The sequence below is a fragment of the Salvelinus alpinus genome, chromosome 22 (assembly GCF_045679555.1).
Source record: "Salvelinus alpinus chromosome 22, SLU_Salpinus.1, whole genome shotgun sequence".
NCBI classification, from domain to species: Eukaryota; Metazoa; Chordata; class Actinopteri; order Salmoniformes; family Salmonidae; genus Salvelinus; species Salvelinus alpinus.
Genome location: NC_092107.1, coordinates 37,000,378 through 37,022,433, shown reverse-complemented (window position 1 = coordinate 37,022,433; position 22,056 = coordinate 37,000,378). Strand labels below are relative to the sequence as shown.

The following is a 22,056-nucleotide window of genomic DNA, read 5'->3' as shown; positions in this document are numbered from 1 at the left end:
CAGTATAGTGATACGGGTCTCGGTATAGTGATACGGGTCTCAGTACAGTGATACGGGTCTCAGTATAGTGATACGGGTCTCAGTACAGTGATACGGGTCTCAGTATAGTGATACGGGCCTCAGTATAGTGATACAGGTCTCAGTATAGTACGGGTATCAGTATAGTGATATGGGTCTCAGTATAGTGATACGGGTCTCAGTATAGTGATACGGGTCACAGTATAGTACGGGTCTCAGTATAGTGATACGGGTCTCAGTATAGTGATATGGGTCTCAGTATAGTACGGGTCTCAGTATAGTGATACGGGTCTCAGTATAGTACGGGTCTCAGTATAGTGATATGGGTCTCAGTATAGTGATACGGGTCTCAGTATAATGATACGGGTCTCAGTATAGTGATACGGGTCTCAGTATAGTGATACGGGTCTCAGTATAGTGATACGGGTCTCAGTATAGTGATACGGGTCTCAGTATAGTGATATGGGTCTCAGTATAGTGATACAGGTCTCAGTATAGTGATACGGGTCTCAGTATAGTGATACGGGTCTCAGTATAGTGATACGGGTCTCAGTATAGTGATACGGGCCTCAGTATAGTACGGGTCTCAGTATAGTACGGGTCTCAGTATAGTGATACGGGTCTCAGTATAGTGATACGGGTCTCGGTATAGTGATACAGTTCTCCGTATAGTGATACGGGTCTCAGTATAGTGATATGAGTCTCAGTATAGTGATATGGGTCTCAGTATAGTCATACAGGTCTCAGTATAGTGATACGGGTCTCAGTATAGTGATACGGGTCTCAGTATAGTGATACGGGTCTCAGTATAGTGATACGGGTCTCAGTATAGTACGGGTCTCAGTATAGTGATACGCGTCTCAGTATAGTGATACGGGTCTCAGTATAGTGATACGGGTCTCGGTATAGAGATACGGGTCTCGGTATAGTGATACGGGTCTCAGTATAGTGATACGGGTCTCAGTATAGTGATATGGGTCTCAGTACAGTGATACGAGTCTCGGTATAGTGATACGGGTCTCGGTATAGTCATACGGGTCTCGCTATAGTGATACGGGTCTCAGTATAGTGATACGGGTCTCAGTATAGTGATACGGGCCTCAGTATAGTGATACGGGTCTCGGTATAGTGATACGGGTCTCAGTATAGTACGGGTCTCAGTATAGTGATACGGGTCTCAGCATAATGATACGGGTCTCAGTATAGTGATATAGGTCTCAGTATAGTGATACGGGTCTCAGTATAGTGATACGGGTCTCAGTATAGTGATACGGGTCTCAGTATAGTGATACGGGCCTCAGTATAGTACGGGTCTCAGTATAGTACGGGTCTCAGTATAGTGATACGGGTCTCAGTATAGTGATACGGGTCTCGGTATAGTGATACGGGTCTCGGTATAGTGATACAGTTCTCCGTATAGTGATACGGGTCTCAGTATAGTGATATGGGTCTCAGTATAGTCATACAGGTCTCAGTATAGTGATACGGGTCTCAGTATAGTGATACGGGTCTCAGTATAGTGATACGGGTCTCAGTATAGTCATACAGGTCTCAGTATAGTGATACGGGTCTCAGTATAGTGATATAGGTCTCAGTATAGTGATATAGGTCTCAGTATTTTGATACGGGTCTCAGTATAGTGATACGGGTCTCAGCATAATGATACGGGTCTCAGTATAGTGATATAGGTCTCAGTATAGTGATACGGGTCTCAGTATAGTGATACGGGTCTCAGTATAGTGATACGGGTCTCAGTATAGTACGGGTCTCAGTATAGTGGTACGGGTCTCAGTATAGTGATACGGGTCTCAGTATAGTGATACGGGTCTCAGTATAGTGATACGGGTCTCAGTATAGTGATATGGGTCTCAGTATAGGGATACGGGTCTCAGTATAGTGATACGGGTCTCAGTATAGTGATATAGGTCTCAGTATAGTGGTACGGGTCTCAGTATAGTGCTACGGGTCTCAGTATAGTGATATAGGTCTCAGTATAGTGCTATGGGTCTCAGTATAGTGATACGGGTCTCAGTATAGTGATACGGGTCTCGGTATAGTACGGGTCTCAGTATAGTGATACGGGTCTCAGTATAGTGATACGGGTCTCAGTATAGTGCTATGGGTCTCAGTATAGTGATACGGGTCTCAGTATAGTGATACGGGTCTCAGTATAGGACGGGTCTCAGTATAGTGATACGCGTCTCAGTATAGTGATACGGGTCTCAGTATAGTACGGGTCTCAGTATAGTGATACGCGTCTCAGTATAGTGATACGGGTCTCAGTATAGTGATACGGGTCTCAGGATAGTGATACAGGTCTCAGTATAGTACGGGTCTCAGTATAGTGATACGCGTCTCAGTATAGTGATACGGGTCTCAGTATAGTGATACGGGTCTCGGTATAGAGATACGGGTCTCAGTATAGTGATACGGGTCTCAGTATATTGATACGGGTCTCAGTATAGTGATATGGGTCTCAGTACAGTGATACGAGTCTCAGTATAGTGATACGGGTCTCGGTATAGTGATACGGGTCTCGCTATAGTGATACGGGTCTCAGTATAGTGATACGGGTCTCAGTATAGTGATACGGGTCTCAGTATAGTGATACGGGTCTCGGTATAGTGATACGGGTCTCAGTACAGTGATACGGGTCTCAGTATAGTGATACGGGTCTCAGTACAGTGATACGGGTCTCAGTATAGTGATACGGGCCTCAGTATAGTGATACAGGTCTCAGTATAGTACGGGTATCAGTATAGTGATACGGGTCTCAGTATAGTACGGGTCTCAGTATAGTGATATGGGTCTCAGTATAGTGATACGGGTCTCAGTATAGTGATACGGGTCACAGTATAGTACGGGTCTCAGTATAGTGATACGGGTCTCAGTATAGTGATATGGGTCTCAGTATAGTACGGGTCTCAGTATAGTGATACGGGTCTCAGTATAGTACGGGTCTCAGTATAGTGATATGGGTCTCAGTATAGTGATACGGGTCTCAGTATAATGATACGGGTCTCAGTATAGTGATACGGGTCTCAGTATAGTGATACGGGTCTCAGTATAGTGATACGGGTCTCAGTATAGTGATACGGGTCTCAGTATAGTGATATGGGTCTCAGTATAGTGATACGGGTCTCAGTATAGTGATACGGGTCTCAGTATAGTGATACGGGTCTCAGTATAGTGATACGGGCCTCAGTATAGTACGGGTCTCAGTATAGTACGGGTCTCAGTATAGTGATACGGGTCTCAGTATAGTGATACGGGTCTCGGTATAGTGATACAGTTCTCCGTATAGTGATACGGGTCTCAGTATAGTGATATGAGTCTCAGTATAGTGATATGGGTCTCAGTATAGTCATACAGGTCTCAGTATAGTGATACGGGTCTCAGTATAGTGATACGGGTCTCAGTATAGTGATACGGGTCTCAGTATAGTGATACGGGTCTCAGTATAGTACGGGTCTCAGTATAGTGATACGCGTCTCAGTATAGTGATACGGGTCTCAGTATAGTGATACGGGTCTCGGTATAGAGATACGGGTCTCGGTATAGTGATACGGGTCTCAGTATAGTGATACGGGTCTCAGTATAGTGATATGGGTCTCAGTACAGTGATACGAGTCTCGGTATAGTGATACGGGTCTCGGTATAGTCATACGGGTCTCGCTATAGTGATACGGGTCTCAGTATAGTGATACGGGTCTCAGTATAGTGATACGGGCCTCAGTATAGTGATACGGGTCTCGGTATAGTGATACGGGTCTCAGTACAGTGATACGGGTCTCAATATAATGATACAGGTCTCGGTATAGTGATACGGGACTCAGTACAGTGATACGGGTCTCAGTATAGTGATACGGGTCTCAGTACAGTGATACGGGTCTCAGTATAGTGATACGGGCCTCAGTATAGTGATACGGGTCTCAGTATAGTACGGGTATCAGTATAGTGATATGGGTCTCAGTATAGTGATACGGGTCTCAGTATAGTGATACGGGTCTCAGTATAGTGATACGGGTCACAGTATAGTACGGGTCTCAGTATAGTGATACGGGTCTCAGTATAGTGATATGGGTCTCAGTATAGTGATATGGGTCTCAGTATAGTACGGGTCTCAGTATAGTGATACGGGTCTCAGTATAGTACGGGTCTCAGTATAGTGATACGGGTCTCAGTATAATGATACGGGTCTCAGTATAGTGATACAGGTCTCAGTATAGTGATACGGGTCTCAGTATAGTGATACGGGTCTCAGTATAGTGATACGGGTCTCAGTATAGGTATATGGGTCTCAGTATAGTGATACGGGTCTCAGTATAGTGATACGGGTCTCAGTATAGTGATACGGGTCTCAGTATAGTGATACGGGCCTCAGTATAGTACGGGTCTCAGTATAGTACGGGTCTCAGTATAGTGATACGGGTCTCGGTATAGTGATACGGGTCTCGGTATAGTGATACAGTTCTCCGTATAGTGATACGGGTCTCAGTATAGTGATATGAGTCTCAGTATAGTGATATGGGTCTCAGTATAGTCATACAGGTCTCAGTATAGTGATACGGGTCTCAGTATAGTGATATAGGTCTCAGTATAGTGATATAGGTCTCAGTATTTTGATACGGGTCTCAGTATAGTGATACGGGTCTCAGCATAATGATACGGGTCTCAGTATAGTGATATAGGTCTCAGTATAGTGATACGGGTCTCAGTATAGTGATACGGGTCTCAGTATAGTGATACGGGTCTCAGTATAGTACGGGTCTCAGTATAGTGATACGGGTCTCAGTATAGTGATACGGGTCTCAGTATAGTGATATGGGTCTCAGTACAGTGATACGAGTCTCAGTATAGTGATACGGGTCTCGGTATAGTGATACGGGTCTCGGTATAGTGATACGGGTCTCAGTATAGTGATACGGGTCTCGGTATAGAGATACGGGTCTCAGTATAGTGATACGGGTCTCAGTATATTGATACGGGTCTCAGTATAGTGATATGGGTCTCAGTACAGTGATACGAGTCTCAGTATAGTGATACGGGTCTCGGTATAGTGATACGGGTCTCGCTATAGTGATACGGGTCTCAGTATAGTGATACGGGTCTCAGTATAGTGATACGGGTCTCAGTATAGTGATACGGGTCTCGGTATAGTGATACGGGTCTCAGTACAGTGATACGGGTCTCGGTATAGTGATACGGGTCTCAGTACAGTGATACGGGTCTCAGTATAGTGATACGGGTCACAGTATAGTACGGGTCTCAGTATAGTGATACGGGTCTCAGTATAGTGATATGGGTCTCAGTATAGTACGGGTCTCAGTATAGTGATACGGGTCTCAGTATAGTACGGGTCTCAGTATAGTGATATGGGTCTCAGTATAGTGATACGGGTCTCAGTATAATGATACGGGTCTCAGTATAGTGATACGGGTCTCAGTATAGTGATACGGGTCTCAGTATAGTGATACGGGTCTCAGTATAGTGATACGGGTCTCGGTATAGTGATATGGGTCTCAGTACAGTGATACGAGTCTCGGTATAGTGATACGGGTCTCGGTATAGTCATACGGGTCTCGCTATAGTGATACGGGTCTCAGTATAGTGATACGGGTCTCAGTATAGTGATACGGGCCTCAGTATAGTGATACGGGTCTCGGTATAGTGATACAGGTCTCAGTACAGTGATACGGGTCTCAGTATAATGATACGGGTCTCGGTATAGTGATACGGGACTCAGTACAGTGATACGGGTCTCAGTATAGTGATACGGGTCTCAGTACAGTGATACGGGTCTCAGTATAGTGATACGGGCCTCAGTATAGTGATACGGGTCTCAGTATAGTACGGGTATCAGTATAGTGATATGGGTCTCAGTATAGTGATACGGGTCTCAGTATAGTGATACGGGTCTCAGTATAGTGATACGGGTCACAGTATAGTACGGGTCTCAGTATAGTGATACGGGTCTCAGTATAGTACGGGTCTCAGTATAGTGATACGGGTCTCAGTATAGTACGGGTCTCAGTATAGTGATACGGGTCTCAGTATAATGATACGGGTCTCAGTATAGTGATACAGGTCTCAGTATAGTGATACGGGTCTCAGTATAGTGATACGGGTCTCAGTATAGTGATACGGGTCTCAGTATAGGTATATGGGTCTCAGTATAGTGATACGGGTCTCAGTATAGTGATACGGGTCTCAGTATAGTGATACGGGTCTCAGTATAGTGATACGGGCCTCAGTATAGTACGGGTCTCAGTATAGTACGGGTCTCAGTATAGTGATACGGGTCTCGGTATAGTGATACGGGTCTCGGTATAGTGATACAGTTCTCCGTATAGTGATACGGGTCTCAGTATAGTGATATGAGTCTCAGTATAGTGATATGGGTCTCAGTATAGTCATACAGGTCTCAGTATAGTGATACGGGTCTCAGTATAGTGATATAGGTCTCAGTATAGTGATATAGGTCTCAGTATTTTGATACGGGTCTCAGTATAGTGATACGGGTCTCAGCATAATGATACGGGTCTCAGTATAGTGATACAGGTCTCAGTATAGTGATACGGGTCTCAGTATAGTGATACGGGTCTCAGTATAGTGATACGGGTCTCAGTATAGTACGGGTCTCAGTATAGTGATACGGGTCTCAGTATAGTGATACGGGTCTCAGTATAGTGATATGGGTCTCAGTACAGTGATACGAGTCTCAGTATAGTGATACGGGTCTCGGTATAGTGATACGGGTCTCGGTATAGTGATACGGGTCTCAGTATAGTGATACGGGTCTCAGTATAGTGATACGGGTCTCGGTATAGTGATACGGGTCTCAGTACAGTGATACGGGTCTCGGTATAGTGATACGGGTCTCAGTATAGTGATACGGGTCTCAGTATAGTGATACGGGTCTCAGTACAGTGATACGGGTCTCAGTATAGTGATACGGGCCTCAGTATAGTGATACAGGTCTCAGTATAGTACGGGTATCAGTATAGTGATATGGGTCTCAGTATAGTGATACGGGTCTCAGTATAGTGATACGGGTCACAGTATAGTACGGGTCTCAGTATAGTGATACGGGTCTCAGTATAGTGATATGGGTCTCAGTATAGTACGGGTCTCAGTATAGTGATACAGGTCTCAGTATAGTACGGGTCTCAGTATAGTGATATGGGTCTCAGTATAGTGATACGGGTCTCAGTATAATGATACGGGTCTCAGTATAGTGATACGGGTCTCAGTATAGTGATACGGGTCTCAGTATAGTGATACGGGTCTCAGTATAGTGATACGGGTCTCAGTATAGTGATATGGGTCTCAGTATAGTGATACGGGTCTCAGTATAGTGATACGGGTCTCAGTATAGTGATACGGGTCTCAGTATAGTGATACGGGCCTCAGTATAGTACGGGTCTCAGTATAGTACGGGTCTCAGTATAGTGATACGGGTCTCAGTATAGTGATACGGGTCTCGGTATAGTGATACAGTTCTCCGTATAGTGATACGGGTCTCAGTATAGTGATATGAGTCTCAGTATAGTGATATGGGTCTCAGTATAGTCATACAGGTCTCAGTATAGTGATACGGGTCTCAGTATAGTGATACGGGTCTCAGTATAGTGATACGGGTCTCAGTATAGTACGGGTCTCAGTATAGTGATACGCGTCTCAGTATAGTGATACGGGTCTCAGTATAGTGATACGGGTCTCGGTATAGAGATACGGGTCTCGGTATAGTGATACGGGTCTCAGTATAGTGATACGGGTCACAGTATAGTACGGGTCTCAGTATAGTGATACGGGTCTCAGTATAGTGATATGGGTCTCAGTATAGTACGGGTCTCAGTATAGTGATACAGGTCTCAGTATAGTACGGGTCTCAGTATAGTGATATGGGTCTCAGTATAGTGATACGGGTCTCAGTATAATGATACGGGTCTCAGTATAGTGATACGGGTCTCAGTATAGTGATACGGGTCTCAGTATAGTGATACGGGTCTCAGTATAGTGATACGGGTCTCAGTATAGTGATATGGGTCTCAGTATAGTGATACGGGTCTCAGTATAGTGATACGGGTCTCAGTATAGTGATACGGGTCTCAGTATAGTGATACGGGCCTCAGTATAGTACGGGTCTCAGTATAGTACGGGTCTCAGTATAGTGATACGGGTCTCAGTATAGTGATACGGGTCTCGGTATAGTGATACAGTTCTCCGTATAGTGATACGGGTCTCAGTATAGTGATATGAGTCTCAGTATAGTGATATGGGTCTCAGTATAGTCATACAGGTCTCAGTATAGTGATACGGGTCTCAGTATAGTGATACGGGTCTCAGTATAGTGATACGGGTCTCAGTATAGTGATACGGGTCTCAGTATAGTACGGGTCTCAGTATAGTGATACGCGTCTCAGTATAGTGATACGGGTCTCAGTATAGTGATACGGGTCTCGGTATAGAGATACGGGTCTCGGTATAGTGATACGGGTCTCAGTATAGTGATACGGGTCTCAGTATAGTGATATGGGTCTCAGTACAGTGATACGAGTCTCGGTATAGTGATACGGGTCTCGGTATAGTCATACGGGTCTCGCTATAGTGATACGGGTCTCAGTATAGTGATACGGGTCTCAGTATAGTGATACGGGCCTCAGTATAGTGATACGGGTCTCGGTATAGTGATACGGGCCTCAGTATAGTGATACGGGTCTCAGTATAGTGATACGGGTCTCAGCATAATGATACGGGTCTCAGTATAGTGATATAGGTCTCAGTATAGTGATACGGGTCTCAGTATAGTGATACGGGTCTCAGTATAGTGATACGGGTCTCAGTATAGTGATACGGGTCTCAGTATAGTGATACGGGTCTCAGTATAGTGATACGGGTCTCAGTATAGTGATATGGGTCTCAGTACAGTGATACGAGTCTCAGTATAGTGATACGGGTCTCGGTATAGTGATACGGGTCTCGGTATAGTGATACGGGTCTCAGTATAGTGATACGGGTCTCGGTATAGAGATACGGGTCTCAGTATAGTGATACGGGTCTCAGTATATTGATACGGGTCTCAGTATAGTGATATGGGTCTCAGTACAGTGATACGAGTCTCAGTATAGTGATACGGGTCTCGGTATAGTGATACGGGTCTCGCTATAGTGATACGGGTCTCAGTATAGTGATACGGGTCTCAGTATAGTGATACGGGTCTCAGTATAGTGATACGGGTCTCGGTATAGTGATACGGGTCTCAGTACAGTGATACGGGTCTCGGTATAGTGATACGGGTCTCAGTACAGTGATACGGGTCTCAGTATAGTGATACGGGTCACAGTATAGTACGGGTCTCAGTATAGTGATACGGGTCTCAGTATAGTGATATGGGTCTCAGTATAGTACGGGTCTCAGTATAGTGATACGGGTCTCAGTATAGTACGGGTCTCAGTATAGTGATATGGGTCTCAGTATAGTGATACGGGTCTCAGTATAATGATACGGGTCTCAGTATAGTGATACGGGTCTCAGTATAGTGATACGGGTCTCAGTATAGTGATACGGGTCTCAGTATAGTGATACGGGTCTCGGTATAGTGATATGGGTCTCAGTACAGTGATACGAGTCTCGGTATAGTGATACGGGTCTCGGTATAGTCATACGGGTCTCGCTATAGTGATACGGGTCTCAGTATAGTGATACGGGTCTCAGTATAGTGATACGGGCCTCAGTATAGTGATACGGGTCTCGGTATAGTGATACAGGTCTCAGTACAGTGATACGGGTCTCAGTATAATGATACGGGTCTCGGTATAGTGATACGGGACTCAGTACAGTGATACGGGTCTCAGTATAGTGATACGGGTCTCAGTACAGTGATACGGGTCTCAGTATAGTGATACGGGCCTCAGTATAGTGATACGGGTCTCAGTATAGTACGGGTATCAGTATAGTGATATGGGTCTCAGTATAGTGATACGGGTCTCAGTATAGTGATACGGGTCTCAGTATAGTGATACGGGTCACAGTATAGTACGGGTCTCAGTATAGTGATACGGGTCTCAGTATAGTACGGGTCTCAGTATAGTGATACGGGTCTCAGTATAGTACGGGTCTCAGTATAGTGATACGGGTCTCAGTATAATGATACGGGTCTCAGTATAGTGATACAGGTCTCAGTATAGTGATACGGGTCTCAGTATAGTGATACGGGTCTCAGTATAGTGATACGGGTCTCAGTATAGGTATATGGGTCTCAGTATAGTGATACGGGTCTCAGTATAGTGATACGGGCCTCAGTATAGTACGGGTCTCAGTATAGTACGGGTCTCAGTATAGTGATACGGGTCTCGGTATAGTGATACGGGTCTCGGTATAGTGATACAGTTCTCCGTATAGTGATACGGGTCTCAGTATAGTGATATGAGTCTCAGTATAGTGATATGGGTCTCAGTATAGTCATACAGGTCTCAGTATAGTGATACGGGTCTCAGTATAGTGATATAGGTCTCAGTATAGTGATATAGGTCTCAGTATTTTGATACGGGTCTCAGTATAGTGATACGGGTCTCAGCATAATGATACGGGTCTCAGTATAGTGATACAGGTCTCAGTATAGTGATACGGGTCTCAGTATAGTGATACGGGTCTCAGTATAGTGATACGGGTCTCAGTATAGTACGGGTCTCAGTATAGTGATACGGGTCTCAGTATAGTGATACGGGTCTCAGTATAGTGATATGGGTCTCAGTACAGTGATACGAGTCTCAGTATAGTGATACGGGTCTCGGTATAGTGATACGGGTCTCGGTATAGTGATACGGGTCTCAGTATAGTGATACGGGTCTCGGTATAGAGATACGGGTCTCAGTATAGTGATACGGGTCTCAGTATATTGATACGGGTCTCAGTATAGTGATATGGGTCTCAGTACAGTGATACGAGTCTCAGTATAGTGATACGGGTCTCGGTATAGTGATACGGGTCTCGCTATAGTGATACGGGTCTCAGTATAGTGATACGGGTCTCAGTATAGTGATACGGGTCTCAGTATAGTGATACGGGTCTCGGTATAGTGATACGGGTCTCAGTACAGTGATACGGGTCTCGGTATAGTGATACGGGTCTCAGTACAGTGATACGGGTCTCAGTATAGTGATACGGGTCTCAGTACAGTGATACGGGTCTCAGTATAGTGATACGGGCCTCAGTATAGTGATACAGGTCTCAGTATAGTACGGGTATCAGTATAGTGATATGGGTCTCAGTATAGTGATACGGGTCTCAGTATAGTGATACGGGTCACAGTATAGTACGGGTCTCAGTATAGTGATACGGGTCTCAGTATAGTGATATGGGTCTCAGTATAGTACGGGTCTCAGTATAGTGATACAGGTCTCAGTATAGTACGGGTCTCAGTATAGTGATATGGGTCTCAGTATAGTGATACGGGTCTCAGTATAATGATACGGGTCTCAGTATAGTGATACGGGTCTCAGTATAGTGATACGGGTCTCAGTATAGTGATACGGGTCTCAGTATAGTGATACGGGTCTCAGTATAGTGATACGGGTCTCAGTATAGTGATACGGGTCTCAGTATAGTGATACGGGTCTCAGTATAGTGATACGGGTCTCAGTATAGTGATACGGGCCTCAGTATAGTACGGGTCTCAGTATAGTACGGGTCTCAGTATAGTGATACGGGTCTCAGTATAGTGATACGGGTCTCGGTATAGTGATACAGTTCTCCGTATAGTGATACGGGTCTCAGTATAGTGATATGAGTCTCAGTATAGTGATATGGGTCTCAGTATAGTCATACAGGTCTCAGTATAGTGATACGGGTCTCAGTATAGTGATACGGGTCTCAGTATAGTGATACGGGTCTCAGTATAGTACGGGTCTCAGTATAGTGATACGCGTCTCAGTATAGTGATACGGGTCTCAGTATAGTGATACGGGTCTCGGTATAGAGATACGGGTCTCGGTATAGTGATACGGGTCTCAGTATAGTGATACGGGTCACAGTATAGTACGGGTCTCAGTATAGTGATACGGGTCTCAGTATAGTGATATGGGTCTCAGTATAGTACGGGTCTCAGTATAGTGATACAGGTCTCAGTATAGTACGGGTCTCAGTATAGTGATATGGGTCTCAGTATAGTGATACGGGTCTCAGTATAATGATACGGGTCTCAGTATAGTGATACGGGTCTCAGTATAGTGATACGGGTCTCAGTATAGTGATACGGGTCTCAGTATAGTGATACGGGTCTCAGTATAGTGATATGGGTCTCAGTATAGTGATACGGGTCTCAGTATAGTGATACGGGTCTCAGTATAGTGATACGGGTCTCAGTATAGTGATACGGGCCTCAGTATAGTACGGGTCTCAGTATAGTACGGGTCTCAGTATAGTGATACGGGTCTCAGTATAGTGATACGGGTCTCGGTATAGTGATACAGTTCTCCGTATAGTGATACGGGTCTCAGTATAGTGATATGAGTCTCAGTATAGTGATATGGGTCTCAGTATAGTCATACAGGTCTCAGTATAGTGATACGGGTCTCAGTATAGTGATACGGGTCTCAGTATAGTGATACGGGTCTCAGTATAGTGATACGGGTCTCAGTATAGTACGGGTCTCAGTATAGTGATACGCGTCTCAGTATAGTGATACGGGTCTCAGTATAGTGATACGGGTCTCGGTATAGAGATACGGGTCTCGGTATAGTGATACGGGTCTCAGTATAGTGATACGGGTCTCAGTATAGTGATATGGGTCTCAGTACAGTGATACGAGTCTCGGTATAGTGATACGGGTCTCGGTATAGTCATACGGGTCTCGCTATAGTGATACGGGTCTCAGTATAGTGATACGGGTCTCAGTATAGTGATACGGGCCTCAGTATAGTGATACGGGTCTCGGTATAGTGATACGGGTCTCAGTACAGTGATACGGGTCTCAGTATAATGATACAGGTCTCGGTATAGTGATACGGGACTCAGTACAGTGATACGGGTCTCAGTATAGTGATACGGGTCTCAGTATAGTGATACGGGCCTCAGTATAGTGATACGGGTCTCAGTATAGTACGGGTATCAGTATAGTGATATGGGTCTCAGTATAGTGATACGGGTCTCAGTATAGTGATACGGGTCTCAGTATAGTGATACGGGTCACAGTATAGTACGGGTCTCAGTATAGTGATACGGGTCTCAGTATAGTGATATGGGTCTCAGTATAGTGATATGGGTCTCAGTATAGTACGGGTCTCAGTATAGTGATACGGGTCTCAGTATAGTACGGGTCTCAGTATAGTGATACGGGTCTCAGTATAATGATACGGGTCTCAGTATAGTGATACAGGTCTCAGTATAGTGATACGGGTCTCAGTATAGTGATACGGGTCTCAGTATAGTGATACGGGTCTCAGTATAGGTATATGGGTCTCAGTATAGTGATACGGGTCTCAGTATAGTGATACGGGTCTCAGTATAGTGATACGGGTCTCAGTATAGTGATACGGGCCTCAGTATAGTACGGGTCTCAGTATAGTACGGGTCTCAGTATAGTGATACGGGTCTCGGTATAGTGATACGGGTCTCGGTATAGTGATACAGTTCTCCGTATAGTGATACGGGTCTCAGTATAGTGATATGAGTCTCAGTATAGTGATATGGGTCTCAGTATAGTCATACAGGTCTCAGTATAGTGATACGGGTCTCAGTATAGTGATATAGGTCTCAGTATAGTGATATAGGTCTCAGTATTTTGATACGGGTCTCAGTATAGTGATACGGGTCTCAGCATAATGATACGGGTCTCAGTATAGTGATATAGGTCTCAGTATAGTGATACGGGTCTCAGTATAGTGATACGGGTCTCAGTATAGTGATACGGGTCTCAGTATAGTACGGGTGTCAGTATAGTGATACGGGTCTCAGTATAGTGATACGGGTCTCAGTATAGTGATAAGGGTCTCAGTATAGGGATACGGGTCTCAGTATAGTGATACGGGTCTCAGTATAGTGATATAGGTCTCAGTATAGTGGTACGGGTCTCAGTATAGTGCTACGGGTCTCAGTATAGTGATATAGGTCTCAGTATAGTGTTACGGGTCTCAGTATAGTGCTACGGGTCTCAGTATAGTGATACGGGTCTCAGTATAGTGCTATGGGTCTCAGTATAGTGATACGGGTCTCAGTATAGTGATACGCGTCTCAGTATAATGATACGGGTCTCGGTATAGTACGGGTCTCAGTATAGTGATACGGGTCTCAGTATAGTGATATGGGTCTCAGTATAGTGATATGGGTCTCAGTATAGTACGGGTCTCAGTATAGTGATACGGGTCTCAGTATAGTACGGGTCTCAGTATAGTGATACGGGTCTCAGTATAATGATACGGGTCTCAGTATAGTGATACGGGTCTCAGTATAGTGATACGGGTCTCAGTATAGTGATACGGGTCTCAGTATAGGTATATGGGTCTCAGTATAGTGATACGGGTCTCAGTATAGTGATACGGGTCTCAGTATAGTGATACGGGTCTCAGTATAGTGATACGGGCCTCAGTATAGTACGGGTCTCAGTATAGTACGGGTCTCAGTATAGTGATACGGGTCTCGGTATAGTGATACGGGTCTCGGTATAGTGATACAGTTCTCCGTATAGTGATACGGGTCTCAGTATAGTGATATGAGTCTCAGTATAGTGATATGGGTCTCAGTATAGTGATATAGGTCTCAGTATAGTGATACGGGTCTCAGTATAGTGATATAGGTCTCAGTATAGTGATATAGTTCTCAGTATTTTGATACGGGTCTCAGTATAGTGATACGGGTCTCAGCATAATGATACGGGTCTCAGTATAGTGATATAGGTCTCAGTATAGTGATTCGGGTCTCAGTATAGTGATACGGGTCTCAGTATAGTGATACGGGTCTCAGTATAGTACGGGTCTCAGTATAGTGATACGGGTCTCAGTATAGTGATACGGGTCTCAGTATAGTGATACGGGTCTCAGTATAGTGATACGGGTCTCAGTATAGTGATATGGGTCTCAGTATAGGGATACGGGTCTCAGTATAGTGATACGGGTCTCAGTATAGTGATATAGGTCTCAGTATAGTGGTACGGGTCTCAGTATAGTGCTACGGGTCTCAGTATAGTGATATAGGTCTCAGTATAGTGTTACGGGTCTCAGTATAGTGCTACGGGTCTCAGTATAGTGATACGCGTCTCAGTATAATGATACGGGTCTCGGTATAGTACGGGTCTCAGTATAGTGATACGGGTCTCAGTATAGTGATACGGGTCTCAGTATAGTGCTATGGGTCTCAGTATAGTGATACGGGTCTCAGTATAGTGATACGGGTCTCAGTATAGTACGGGTCTCAGTATAGTACGGGTCTCAGTATAGTGATACGCGTCTCAGTATAGTGATACGGGTCTCAGTATAGTACGGGTCTCAGTATAGTGATACGCGTCTCAGTATAGTGATACGGGTCTCAGTATAGTGATACGGGTCTCAGTATAGTGATACGGGTCTCAGTATAGTACGGGTCTCAGTATAGTGATACGCGTCTCAGTATAGTGATACGGGTCTCAGTATAGGGATACGGGTCTCGGTATAGAGATACGGGTCTCAGTATAGTGATACGGGTCTCAGTATAGTGATATGGGTCTCAGTACAGTGATACGAGTCTCAGTATAGTGATACGGGTCTCGGTATAGTGATACGGGTCTCGGTATAGTGATACGGGTCTCAGTATAGTGATACGGGTCTCGGTATAGTGATACGCGTCTCAGTATAATGATACGGGTCTCGGTATAGTGATACGGGTCTCAGTACAGTGATACGGGTCTCAGTATAGGTATATGGGTCTCAGTATAGTGATACGGGTCTCAGTATAGTGATACGGGCCTCAGTATAGTACGGGTCTCAGTATAGTACGGGTCTCAGTATAGTGATACGGGTCTCGGTATAGTGATACGGGTCTCGGTATAGTGATACAGTTCTCCGTATAGTGATACGGGTCTCAGTATAGTGATATGAGTCTCAGTATAGTGATATGGGTCTCAGTATAGTCATACAGGTCTCAGTATAGTGATACGGGTCTCAGTATAGTGATATAGGTCTCAGTATAGTGATATAGGTCTCAGTATTTTGATACGGGTCTCAGTATAGTGATACGGGTCTCAGCATAATGATACGGGTCTCAGTATAGTGATACAGGTCTCAGTATAGTGATACGGGTCTCAGTATAGTGATACGGGTCTCAGTATAGTGATACGGGTCTCAGTATAGTACGGGTCTCAGTATAGTGATACGGGTCTCAGTATAGTGATACGGGTCTCAGTATAGTGATATGGGTCTCAGTACAGTGATACGAGTCTCAGTATAGTGATACGGGTCTCGGTATAGTGATACGGGTCTCGGTATAGTGATACGGGTCTCAGTATAGTGATACGGGTCTCGGTATAGAGATACGGGTCTCAGTATAGTGATACGGGTCTCAGTATATTGATACGGGTCTCAGTATAGTGATATGGGTCTCAGTACAGTGATACGAGTCTCAGTATAGTGATACGGGTCTCGGTATAGTGATACGGGTCTCGCTATAGTGATACGGGTCTCAGTATAGTGATACGGGTCTCAGTATAGTGATACGGGTCTCAGTATAGTGATACGGGTCTCGGTATAGTGATACGGGTCTCAGTACAGTGATACGGGTCTCGGTATAGTGATACGGGTCTCAGTACAGTGATACGGGTCTCAGTATAGTGATACGGGTCTCAGTACAGTGATACGGGTCTCAGTATAGTGATACGGGCCTCAGTATAGTGATACAGGTCTCAGTATAGTACGGGTATCAGTATAGTGATATGGGTCTCAGTATAGTGATACGGGTCTCAGTATAGTGATACGGGTCACAGTATAGTACGGGTCTCAGTATAGTGATACGGGTCTCAGTATAGTGATATGGGTCTCAGTATAGTACGGGTCTCAGTATAGTGATACAGGTCTCAGTATAGTACGGGTCTCAGTATAGTGATATGGGTCTCAGTATAGTGATACGGGTCTCAGTATAATGATACGGGTCTCAGTATAGTGATACGGGTCTCAGTATAGTGATACGGGTCTCAGTATAGTGATACGGGTCTCAGTATAGTGATACGGGTCTCAGTATAGTGATACGGGTCTCAGTATAGTGATACGGGTCTCAGTATAGTGATACGGGTCTCAGTATAGTGATACGGGTCTCAGTATAGTGATACGGGCCTCAGTATAGTACGGGTCTCAGTATAGTACGGGTCTCAGTATAGTGATACGGGTCTCAGTATAGTGATACGGGTCTCGGTATAGTGATACAGTTCTCCGTATAGTGATACGGGTCTCAGTATAGTGATATGAGTCTCAGTATAGTGATATGGGTCTCAGTATAGTCATACAGGTCTCAGTATAGTGATACGGGTCTCAGTATAGTGATACGGGTCTCAGTATAGTGATACGGGTCTCAGTATAGTACGGGTCTCAGTATAGTGATACGCGTCTCAGTATAGTGATACGGGTCTCAGTATAGTGATACGGGTCTCGGTATAGAGATACGGGTCTCGGTATAGTGATACGGGTCTCAGTATAGTGATACGGGTCACAGTATAGTACGGGTCTCAGTATAGTGATACGGGTCTCAGTATAGTGATATGGGTCTCAGTATAGTACGGGTCTCAGTATAGTGATACAGGTCTCAGTATAGTACGGGTCTCAGTATAGTGATATGGGTCTCAGTATAGTGATACGGGTCTCAGTATAATGATACGGGTCTCAGTATAGTGATACGGGTCTCAGTATAGTGATACGGGTCTCAGTATAGTGATACGGGTCTCAGTATAGTGATACGGGTCTCAGTATAGTGATATGGGTCTCAGTATAGTGATACGGGTCTCAGTATAGTGATACGGGTCTCAGTATAGTGATACGGGTCTCAGTATAGTGATACGGGCCTCAGTATAGTACGGGTCTCAGTATAGTACGGGTCTCAGTATAGTGATACGGGTCTCAGTATAGTGATACGGGTCTCGGTATAGTGATACAGTTCTCCGTATAGTGATACGGGTCTCAGTATAGTGATATGAGTCTCAGTATAGTGATATGGGTCTCAGTATAGTCATACAGGTCTCAGTATAGTGATACGGGTCTCAGTATAGTGATACGGGTCTCAGTATAGTGATACGGGTCTCAGTATAGTGATACGGGTCTCAGTATAGTACGGGTCTCAGTATAGTGATACGCGTCTCAGTATAGTGATACGGGTCTCAGTATAGTGATACGGGTCTCGGTATAGAGATACGGGTCTCGGTATAGTGATACGGGTCTCAGTATAGTGATACGGGTCTCAGTATAGTGATATGGGTCTCAGTACAGTGATACGAGTCTCGGTATAGTGATACGGGTCTCGGTATAGTCATACGGGTCTCGCTATAGTGATACGGGTCTCAGTATAGTGATACGGGTCTCAGTATAGTGATACGGGCCTCAGTATAGTGATACGGGTCTCGGTATAGTGATACGGGTCTCAGTACAGTGATACGGGTCTCAGTATAATGATACAGGTCTCGGTATAGTGATACGGGACTCAGTACAGTGATACGGGTCTCAGTATAGTGATACGGGTCTCAGTATAGTGATACGGGCCTCAGTATAGTGATACGGGTCTCAGTATAGTACGGGTATCAGTATAGTGATATGGGTCTCAGTATAGTGATACGGGTCTCAGTATAGTGATACGGGTCTCAGTATAGTGATACGGGTCACAGTATAGTACGGGTCTCAGTATAGTGATACGGGTCTCAGTATAGTGATATGGGTCTCAGTATAGTGATATGGGTCTCAGTATAGTACGGGTCTCAGTATAGTGATACGGGTCTCAGTATAGTACGGGTCTCAGTATAGTGATACGGGTCTCAGTATAATGATACGGGTCTCAGTATAGTGATACAGGTCTCAGTATAGTGATACGGGTCTCAGTATAGTGATACGGGTCTCAGTATAGTGATACGGGTCTCAGTATAGGTATATGGGTCTCAGTATAGTGATACGGGTCTCAGTATAGTGATACGGGTCTCAGTATAGTGATACGGGTCTCAGTATAGTGATACGGGCCTCAGTATAGTACGGGTCTCAGTATAGTACGGGTCTCAGTATAGTGATACGGGTCTCGGTATAGTGATACGGGTCTCGGTATAGTGATACAGTTCTCCGTATAGTGATACGGGTCTCAGTATAGTGATATGAGTCTCAGTATAGTGATATGGGTCTCAGTATAGTCATACAGGTCTCAGTATAGTGATACGGGTCTCAGTATAGTGATATAGGTCTCAGTATAGTGATATAGGTCTCAGTATTTTGATACGGGTCTCAGTATAGTGATACGGGTCTCAGCATAATGATACGGGTCTCAGTATAGTGATATAGGTCTCAGTATAGTGATACGGGTCTCAGTATAGTGATACGGGTCTCAGTATAGTGATACGGGTCTCAGTATAGTACGGGTGTCAGTATAGTGATACGGGTCTCAGTATAGTGATACGGGTCTCAGTATAGTGATAAGGGTCTCAGTATAGGGATACGGGTCTCAGTATAGTGATACGGGTCTCAGTATAGTGATATAGGTCTCAGTATAGTGGTACGGGTCTCAGTATAGTGCTACGGGTCTCAGTATAGTGATATAGGTCTCAGTATAGTGTTACGGGTCTCAGTATAGTGCTACGGGTCTCAGTATAGTGATACGGGTCTCAGTATAGTGCTATGGGTCTCAGTATAGTGATACGGGTCTCAGTATAGTGATACGCGTCTCAGTATAATGATACGGGTCTCGGTATAGTACGGGTCTCAGTATAGTGATACGGGTCTCAGTATAGTGATATGGGTCTCAGTATAGTGATATGGGTCTCAGTATAGTACGGGTCTCAGTATAGTGATACGGGTCTCAGTATAGTACGGGTCTCAGTATAGTGATACGGGTCTCAGTATAATGATACGGGTCTCAGTATAGTGATACGGGTCTCAGTATAGTGATACGGGTCTCAGTATAGTGATACGGGTCTCAGTATAGGTATATGGGTCTCAGTATAGTGATACGGGTCTCAGTATAGTGATACGGGTCTCAGTATAGTGATACGGGTCTCAGTATAGTGATACGGGCCTCAGTATAGTACGGGTCTCAGTATAGTACGGGTCTCAGTATAGTGATACGGGTCTCGGTATAGTGATACGGGTCTCGGTATAGTGATACAGTTCTCCGTATAGTGATACGGGTCTCAGTATAGTGATATGAGTCTCAGTATAGTGATATGGGTCTCAGTATAGTGATATAGGTCTCAGTATAGTGATACGGGTCTCAGTATAGTGATATAGGTCTCAGTATAGTGATATAGTTCTCAGTATTTTGATACGGGTCTCAGTATAGTGATACGGGTCTCAGCATAATGATACGGGTCTCAGTATAGTGATATAGGTCTCAGTATAGTGATTCGGGTCTCAGTATAGTGATACGGGTCTCAGTATAGTGATACGGGTCTCAGTATAGTACGGGTCTCAGTATAGTGATACGGGTCTCAGTATAGTGATACGGGTCTCAGTATAGTGATACGGGTCTCAGTATAGTGATACGGGTCTCAGTATAGTGATATGGGTCTCAGTATAGGGATACGGGTCTCAGTATAGTGATACGGGTCTCAGTATAGTGATATAGGTCTCAGTATAGTGGTACGGGTCTCAGTATAGTGCTACGGGTCTCAGTATAGTGATATAGGTCTCAGTATAGTGTTACGGGTCTCAGTATAGTGCTACGGGTCTCAGTATAGTGATACGCGTCTCAGTATAATGATACGGGTCTCGGTATAGTACGGGTCTCAGTATAGTGATACGGGTCTCAGTATAGTGATACGGGTCTCAGTATAGTGCTATGGGTCTCAGTATAGTGATACGGGTCTCAGTATAGTGATACGGGTCTCAGTATAGTACGGGTCTCAGTATAGTACGGGTCTCAGTATAGTGATACGCGTCTCAGTATAGTGATACGGGTCTCAGTATAGTACGGGTCTCAGTATAGTGATACGCGTCTCAGTATAGTGATACGGGTCTCAGTATAGTGATACGGGTCTCAGTATAGTGATACGGGTCTCAGTATAGTACGGGTCTCAGTATAGTGATACGCGTCTCAGTATAGTGATACGGGTCTCAGTATAGGGATACGGGTCTCGGTATAGAGATACGGGTCTCAGTATAGTGATACGGGTCTCAGTATAGTGATATGGGTCTCAGTACAGTGATACGAGTCTCAGTATAGTGATACGGGTCTCGGTATAGTGATACGGGTCTCGGTATAGTGATACGGGTCTCAGTATAGTGATACGGGTCTCGGTATAGTGATACGCGTCTCAGTATAATGATACGGGTCTCGGTATAGTGATACGGGTCTCAGTACAGTGATACGGGTCTCAGTATAATGATACAGGTCTCGGTATAGTGATACGGGTCTCAGTACAGTGATACGGGTCTCAGTATAGTGATACGGGTCTCAGTACAGTGATACGGGTCTCAGTATAGTGATACGGGCCTCAGTATAGTGATACGGGTCTCAGTATAGTACGGGTATCAGTATAGTGATATGGGTCTCAGTATAGTGATACGGGTCTCAGTATAGTGATACGGGTCTCAGTATAGTGATACGGGTCACAGTATAGTATGGGTCTCAGTATAGTGAGTGATACGGGTCTCAGTATAGTGATACGGGTCTCAGTATAGTACGGGTCTCAGTATAGTGATATGGGTCTCAGTATAGTGATACGGGTCTCAGTAAAATGATACGGGTCTCAGTATAGTGATACGGGTCTCAGTATAGTGATACGGGTCTCAGTATAGTGATACGGGTCTCAGTATAGTGATACGGGTCTCAGTATAATGATACGGGTCTCAGTATAGTGATACGGGTCTCAGTATAGTGATACGGGTCTCAGTA

General features: G+C 44.7%; 1 protein-coding gene across 1 annotated transcript in view; it reads left to right on the top strand.

The window, feature by feature from the left end:
- LOC139549488 (neprilysin-like) overlaps nt 1-22,056 on the top strand; it is a 124,282-nt gene that overhangs the window by 26,193 nt on the left and 76,033 nt on the right. The gene's annotated exons all lie outside the window — the stretch shown is intronic.